Below are 8,771 nucleotides of genomic sequence, written 5' to 3'. Positions count from 1 at the left end.
CGCTAAGTGTCTAATCACCCCCCCTCTAGACACATCTACTTCAAGGTCCTACAGCTTCGTCGCCCGCGTGGGGCGGGGTGCGGTGCAGCGGAACGGACGGCGCAGGAGAGCCCTCTGCGGCGCGGACGAGCTCGGCGACGCGGTCGAGCCATTCTTCGTAGACGTCGTCGACGGGACGGTAGCGCAGGAGCTCGTTTGCCGCGATGAGCGCAGCTCGAGCCTCCATGGGTGCGCGGAGCGCGCGGGATGAAGAACCAGCTGGGGTGAGCGAGGGAGTTGCGGTGCGGCCGTCTTACCGCACGGACGGATGCTGAGACGATGCTTGCTGCTCGTCCCCCGCCGGGCCGGTGGCGGCGTTTATGGCAGGTGACGGGGAACGGCGAGGACGCCCACCGACAGGAGCCGTCTGGGTGACGCGGGAAGCGAGAGCGGCCCGGCGCTCGGCGCGGGCCCGACGAGCGTCAGACATGGGCGCAATGGTCGGAGGAGAACGGGGTGGTGGAAGATGAATTCCGGCGCACCCCTACCTGGCACGTCAAATGTCGGATTTCAGGTTCCGGCAGACCCTTGAGGTTCGAACACTGGGGTGCACGCAGAGATTTCGCCTCCTACCTACTTGCACACCTCCGCCTCGCTAAGATCTAAGCTATGGAAAGAACAACACAAGAGACACAGGGTTTATGCTGGTTCGGGCCACCATTGTGGTGTAATACCCTACTCCAGTGTGTGGCACGGTGGATTGCCTCTTGGGCTGATGATGATGAACAATACAAGGAAGAACAGCCTCGCGAGGGTCTGCTCTTGGCTGGGGCGATGAACTGCTGGGAGGAGCTCAGTCACCCTTCTCTCTCTCTCTGATTCTCTAATTCTTGATTCCTCTCCCTCCCTCCTGTGGGGGGCTGGTCCTATTTATAGAGGCCCTGGTCCTCTTCCCAAATATCGAGCGGGAAGGGAGCCAACAATGGCGGGCTAATTTGAAGGGGGATAGCTAGTACCAGCTATCCTGACAAAAGTAGTCTTCGCCTGCACAAAGCTCTGGTGGTGACGCCGTCTTGGGCTCCACAAGGACCTCCGTCTTGCAGTCATCCTGGTCTTGGTCTTGTTGCACCGAAATGGCAACCTTTGCCTGATGCCTCAGTACTCCACGGCCGCGCTTGCTCCCTTTGCGCCAAACAGGAAAGGAGGACACTGCGCGGGCTGGCGCCCGCCTGGCGCCCTTGGTCGTCATGGCTTGCGTCACGGGCTCCTCATGAGGTACCCCGCCTTGATCTCTCCGCCTCCTCGCAAGCCAGCCTGGTGAGGTCGTGCCTGAGGAAGCTCCACGTCGTCCGCCCCGCGAGGCTTGGCCCCTCGCGAGGGTCTTGGGTCTGTGTTGGTGAAGATGGGCCGTGCTGGGCCCCCCTTTGAGCCACGCCGCAGGCCGCAGGCAGGCAATTCTGGGGACCCCCGTTCCCAGAACACCGACAGTATGACTCTATATGAATGCCTCTAGCGGTGTACTGGGATTGCGATGAATCAAGAGTGACATGTATGAAAAATTATGAACGGTGGCTTTGCCACAAATACGATGTCAACTACATGATCATGCTAAGCAATATGACAATGATGAACGTGTCATGATAAACGGAATGGTGGAAAGTTGCATGGCAATATATCTCGGAATGGCTATGGAAATGCCATAATAGGTAGGTATGGTGGCTGTTTTGAGGAAGATATAAGGAGGTTTATGTGTGAAAGAGCGTATCATATCACGGGGTTTGGATGCACCGGCGAAGTTTGCACCAACTCTCAATGTGAGAAAGGGCAATGCACAGTACCGAAGAGGCTAGCAATGATGGAAGGGTGAGAGTGCGTATAATCCATGGACTCAACATTAGTCATAAAGAACTCACATACTTATTGCAAAAATCTACAAGTCATCAAAAACCAAGAACTACGCGCATGCTCCTAGGGGGATAGATTGGTAGGAAAAGACCATCGCTTGTCCCCGACCGCCACTCATAAGGAGGACAATCAAAGAACACCTCATGTTTTAAATTTGTTACATAACGTTTACCATACGTGCATGCTACGGGACTTGCAAACTTCAACACAAGTATTTCTCAAATTCACAACTACTCAACTAGCACAACTTTAATATCACTATCTCCATATCTCAAAACAATCATCAAGCATCAAACTTCTCTTAGTATTCAATGCACTTATATGAAAGTTTTTATTATATCCCTGTTGGATGCCCATCATATTAGGACTAGTTTCATAACCAAAGCAAATTACCGTGCTGTTTTAGGACTCTAAAAATAATATGAGTGAAGCATGAGAGTTCATCTATTTCTATAAAATAAAACCACTATCGTGCTCTAAAAGGATATAAGTGAAGCACTAGAACAAATGACAAACTACTCCGAAAGATATAAGTGAAGATCAATGAGTAGTCGAACAATTATGCAACTATATGAAGACTCTCTAATATTTAATAATTTCAGATCTTGGTATTTTATTCAAACATCAAGCAAAACAAAATAAAATAAAATGACGCTCCAAGCAAAGCACATATCATGTGGCGAATAAAAATATAGCTCCAAGTAAAGTTACCGATGAACGAAGACAAAAGAGGGGATGCCATACGGGGCATCCCCAAGCTTAGGCTCTTGGTTGTCCTTGAATATTACCTTGGGGTGCCTTGGGAATCCCCAAGCTTAGGCTCTTGCCACTCCTTATTCCATAGTCCATCGAATCTTTACCCAAAACTTGAAAACTTCACAACACAAAACTTAACAGAAAAGTCGTAAGCTCCGTTAGTATAAGAAAGAAAATCACCGTCATAAGATACTTTAATGAACTAATTATAAATTCATATTGGTGTAATATCTACTGTATTCCAACTTCTCTATGGTTCATACCCTCCGATACTACTCATAGATTCATCAAAATAAGCAAACAACACATAGAAAACAGAATCTGTCAAGAACAGAACAGTCTGTAGTAATCTGTATCAAACGTATACTTATGTAACTCATAAAATTCTCAAATAAATTGGTGGACCTGAGTAATTTATGTATTAATCATATGCAAAAAGAATTAACTCAATAGCACTCTCCAATAAAAACTGGCAGCTATTCTCGTGAGTGCTAAAGTTTCTGTTTTTTACAGCATGATCGCAAAGACTTTCCCCAAGTCTTCCCAAAGGTTCTACTTGGCAAAAACACTAATTAAAAGCATAAAACCACATCGAAACACAGGCTAGATGAATTATTTATTACTAAACAGGAGCAAAAAGCAAGGGACAAAAATAAAGTTGGGTTGCCTCCCAACAAGCGCTATCATTTGACGCCCCTAGCTAGGCATGATGATTTCAATGATGCTCACATAAAGGATAAGAATTGGAACATAAAGAGAGCATCATGAAGAATATGACTAGCATATTTAAGTCTAATCCACTTCCTATGCATAGGGATTTTATGAGCAAACAACTTATGGGAACAAGAATCAACTTGCATAGAAAGGTAAAGCAAGCAAAACTTCAAAACTATAAGCACATAGAGAGGAAAATTGATATTATTGCAATTCCTACAAGCATATGTTCCCCCTCGTAATAATTTTCAGTAGCATCATGAATAAATTCAACAATATAACCATCACCTAGAGCATTCTTTTCATGATCTACAAGCATAGAAAATTTACTACTCTCCACACAAGCAAAATTCTTCTCATGAATAATAGTGGGAGCAAACTCAACAAAATAATTATCATGTGAGGCATAATCCAATTGAAAACTAAAATCATGATGACAAGTTTCATGGATATCATTATTCTTTATAGCATACAAGTCATCACAATAATCATCATAGATAGCAACTTTTTTCTCATAATCAATTGAAACCTCTTCCGGAATAGTGGAATCATTACTAAATAAAGTCATGACCTCTCCAAATCCACTTTCACCAATACAATCATCATAAATAGGAGGCATGCTTTCATCATATAAATTTGCTCATCAAAACTTGGGGGACAAAAAATATCATCTTCATCAAACATAGCTTCCCCAAGCTTGTGGCTTTGCATATCATTAGCATCATAGATATTCAAGGAATTCATACTAACAACATTGCAATCATGCTCATCATTCAAATATTTAGTGCCAAACATTTTAATGCATTCTTCTTCTAACACTTTGGCACAATTTTCCTTTCCATCATACTCACGAAAAATATTAAAAAGATGAAGCGTACGAGGCAAACTCAATTCCATATTATTTTTGTAGTTTTCTTTTATAAACTAAATTAGTTCTAAAACAAGAAACAAAAAGATTCGTTTGCAAGATCTAAAGATATACCTTCAAGCGCTAACCTCCCTGGCAACGGCGCTAGAAAAGAGCTTGATGTCTACTACATAACCTTCTTCTTGTACACATTGTTGGGCCTCCAAGTGCAGAGGTTTGTAGGACAGTAGCAAATTTCCCTCAAGTGGATGACCTAAGCTTTATCAATCTGTAGGAGGCGTAGGATGAAGATGGTCTCTCTCAAGCAACCCTGTAACCAAATAACAAAGAGTCTCTTCTGTCCCCAACACACCCAATACAATGGTAAATTGTATAGGTGCACTAGTTCGGCGAAGAGATGGTGATACAAGTGGTATATGGATAGTAGATATAGGTTTTTGTAATCTGAAAATATAAAAACAGCAAGGTAACTAATGATAAAAGTAAGCGTAAATGGTATTGCAATGCGTTGAAACAAGGCCTAGGGTTCATACTTTCACTAGTGCAAGTTCTCTCAACAATAATAACATAATTGGATCACATAACTATCCCTCAACATGCAACAAAGAGTCACTCCAAAGTCACTAATAGCGGAGAACAAATGAAGAGATCATGGTAGGGTATGAAACCACCTCAAAGTGATTCTTTCCAATCAATCCGTTGGGCTATTCCTATAAGTGTCACAAACAGCCCTAGAGTTCGTACTAGAATAACACCTTAAGACACAAATCAACCAAAACCCTAATGTCACCTAGATACTACAATGTCACCTCAAGTATCCGTGGGTATGATTATACGATATGCATCACACAGTCTCGGATTCATTTATTCAACCAACACATAGGACCTCAAAGAGTGCCCCAAAGTTTCTACCGGAGAATCACGACGAAAACGTGTGCCAACCCCTATGCATAGGTTTATGGGTGGAACCCGCAAGTTGATCACCAAAACATACATCAAGTGAATCACATGATATCCCATCGTCACCATAGATACGCACGGCAAGACATACATCAAGTGTTCTCAAATCTTTAAAGACTCAATCCGATAAGATAACTTCAAAGGGAAAACTCAATCCATTACAAGAGAGTAGAGGGGGGAGAAACATCATAGGATCCAAATATAATAGCAAAGCTCGCGATACATCAAGATCGTATCACCTCAAGAACACAAGAGAGAGAGAGAGAGATCAAACACATAGCTACTGGTACATACCCTCAGCCCTGAGGGAGAACTACTCCCTCCTCGTCATGGAGAGCACCGGGATGATGAATATGGCCACCGGAGAAGGATTCCCCCTCCGGCAGGGTGCCAAAATGGGTCTAGATTGGCTTTCAGTGGCTACGGAGGCTTCTGGCGGCGGAACTCCCGATCTATTGTGTTCCCCGGTAGTTTTAGGGTACATGGATATATATAGGCGGAAGAAATACATCAAGGGAGCCACGAGGGGCCCACGAGGGTGGAAGGCGCGCCCCCTGCCTCGTGGCTTCGTCGTTGATCCCCTGACGTGCACTCCAAGTCTCCTGTATTGCTTTCTTTCCAAAAATAACTTTTCCGAAGTTTTCATTCCGTTTGGACACCGTTTGATATTCCTTTTCTTCGAAACCTTAAAACAAGGAAAAAACAGAAACTGGCATTGGGCTCTAGGTTAATAGGTTAGACCCAAAATCATATAAAATAGCATATAAATGCATATAAAACATCCAAGGTTGATAATATAATAGCATGGAACAATCAAAAATTATATATACGTTGGAGACGTATCAACCCCCTGTCCCCGCTCCTCTTCATCATCGCCATCGACCCCCTGCATCGTCTCCTCCAACGTGCCATGGAACTAGGCCAACGCGACTCGCTAGCTGGCAGGGACCTCACGCTGCGTGTGAGTCTTTATGCGGACGATGCCATCATTTTTGCCAACCCAGTGAAGGAGGAGATCGAAACTCTGATGAACAACATTCACGATTTTGGACAAGCATCAGGGCTGAAATTGAACCTTCTGAAATCATCAGTCGCTGCTATCAGGCCTGCAGCAGGTGCTCCAGAATTTCGGAGGACAGCAAGCTCAGTTCCCTCTACGATATCTTGGACTGCCAGTCACCATCCTAGGCTGCGCATAGTTCATCTGCAGTTCATCTTGGACCGGATTAGAGCTCGGTTGGCGGGCTGGAAAGGACGACTCATGTCCATAGCAGGGAGGAGAGTGCTAGTAAGAAGCGTTTTAAGTGCGCTCCCCACTTTTGCCCTGACTGTTTTGAAGGTGCCGAAGAAGCTCCTAGACGAGGTGGACAAGATCAGAAGACGCTTTCTATGGGATCAAGACGAAGGGGTCAGTGGCGGGAAATGCAAAGTAAGCTGGCCGGTGGTGTGCACTCCGATCGACAACGATGGACTGGGCATCTCAAATTTGCATCGCTTCGGCCGTGCACTCAGACTCAGGTGGTTGTGGTTCTCTTGGATCACACCCAGTAGGCCTTGGGTGGGCATGCAGCTGCCATCCGACCAAGGAGACAGAGATCTCTTCAACACCTCAACAACGATGACGCTGGGGGGTGGAAAAACGGCGAGCTTCTGGGACAGCTCCTGGACTGGTGAGGGAACGCTGAAAATGGAATTCCTAGAGCTCCACAAGCACACAAGAAGAAAGAATGGGACAGTTCAACCAGCACTTCTAAATGACACTTGGATCCCGGACCTGGCTCATGGGAACACGCAGCAGCTATCGCCCGAGGTGATCCGCCTGAACAGATGGCTCATCTCGAAGAACATAAGCCCAAATGACCAAGTACGAGACGCAATTCAGTGGAAGCACACGGCCTCGGGGTCCTTCTCCACCAGCTCAGCATACAACTGCCAATTCCAAGGGATGATCAAGACTAACTTCAGAAAGATGCCCTGGCAAGTGTGGGCACCGGCCCGGCTAAAATTTATGGTCTGGCTACTGCTCAAGAACAGGTTATGGTGCAATGATCTGCTCTAGAGAAGAGGATGGCCAAATGAGTATTTCTGCCAATTTTGCTTCAGAAACCTGGAAACCTCGCAACACCTGTTCTGGTAATGCCCCTTTTCATCTCCAGTCCGGGCAAGAGCTACTCAAGGAAACGGCTCAGCTCCATGCACCCTCCAAATTGGCAGCACAAGAACAAAGTTGTGGAGATCATAGCAGAGGTGATAAACAGAGCGAGACCCGAGCACAAGAAGGGAGTCAGGACAATGATCATCATCGTGCTAGGAGACATCTGGCAGCAGCGCAACGAGTACACCTTCAGACACAAGATAGCAAACCTGACTGAAACCATGGCAAGCATCAGAAGGACCTTCGAATTATGGCGCCAAGCAGGAGCAACCCACTTAGAGCACCCATTCTGGGACCTTCCTTGAGGATTTAACTTGCCAGTCTAGCCCCCGGCTAGGTTGTTTTTCATCTCTCATTTTTCCTTCTTGGTCGCAAGATCGAACACCACCTTTGTTTTCCCGCCTGCTTCCTGCTATGATGTCAATATATGCCAGCCATCAGCTGGTCCGTTCAAAAAAAATATGCACTCCTATACTCCGATCCACACGCGACTCCGGATTCATATGCATGCAGTGGATCCTTCTCATGACATTTCTCATTTCTGCATGCGGGGAATTTTAAGGGCGTGTACAATGATGCTATCTTAGGAGTGTCACGTAGGATAAATGATAAGGTTGAGGAAAGAGAACTCATAAGAAAAGCCTTGTCTTCTCTTATTTAAGAGAAGACAAGAGATGATCTCTTAGCATAGTTTGTCTGGCCATGTTTTTAGGAATAACTAGTTATTGAAGATAAGTCTAAAAAATGACTCATTATAGACATCTTTTCTTGTCATCTCTAAATTACATGTAAGACTTAAGATAAGACTATCTTATCAATCATTATACATGCCCTAGATTGATTTTCACGCTAAGTTCGGAGGTGTGTGCGTGTGTGTTTGTCTGTGTCCGTTCGTTGATCCGTGGCACGGAAAACCTGATTTGTCACGTCCCGATGCTTTAGACTGAGGTCCGGTTTTCGGTCTTTAATTGGTGGCCGAGCTGGCCGATTGACTAGTAAGGGTTGAACTAAAATAAGTTGCAGATAGCCCCAGTTATTTGACCTGCTATAGTTTACAATTCAAATGAAGGTGGACATGTGTCTCCCTCTCTCTTCCATGCATGCTGACAAGCGGTACATCATACTTTTTTTGGCAAAATGTAGCCGTCAAAGAGAGCTTTCCCAAAGAAAAGTGAATGGCTTCATATGCCATTTCGAGATTATATCAAGTGACTTGCTGCAAAGAAAGGAGCTACTAGTAGATGATCTATTCTTGACCAGTGACCGGATTATACATTACTAGCAAAACGGCCCGTGCATTGCAACGAAAGAAAAAAATCATAATCCCTAATGGACATGACCATATTTTGCTGTATCACCGAGATACACTATCACACTCATTTTCATGAAATCCTGAACAATTTTTGAAAATCATGAACATTTTGTTAAACTCAT

The sequence above is a fragment of the Triticum dicoccoides genome, chromosome 3A (genome assembly GCF_002162155.2).
Source record: "Triticum dicoccoides isolate Atlit2015 ecotype Zavitan chromosome 3A, WEW_v2.0, whole genome shotgun sequence".
Classification (NCBI taxonomy): domain Eukaryota; kingdom Viridiplantae; phylum Streptophyta; class Magnoliopsida; order Poales; family Poaceae; genus Triticum; species Triticum dicoccoides.
This window is presented reverse-complemented; position numbering follows the sequence as displayed.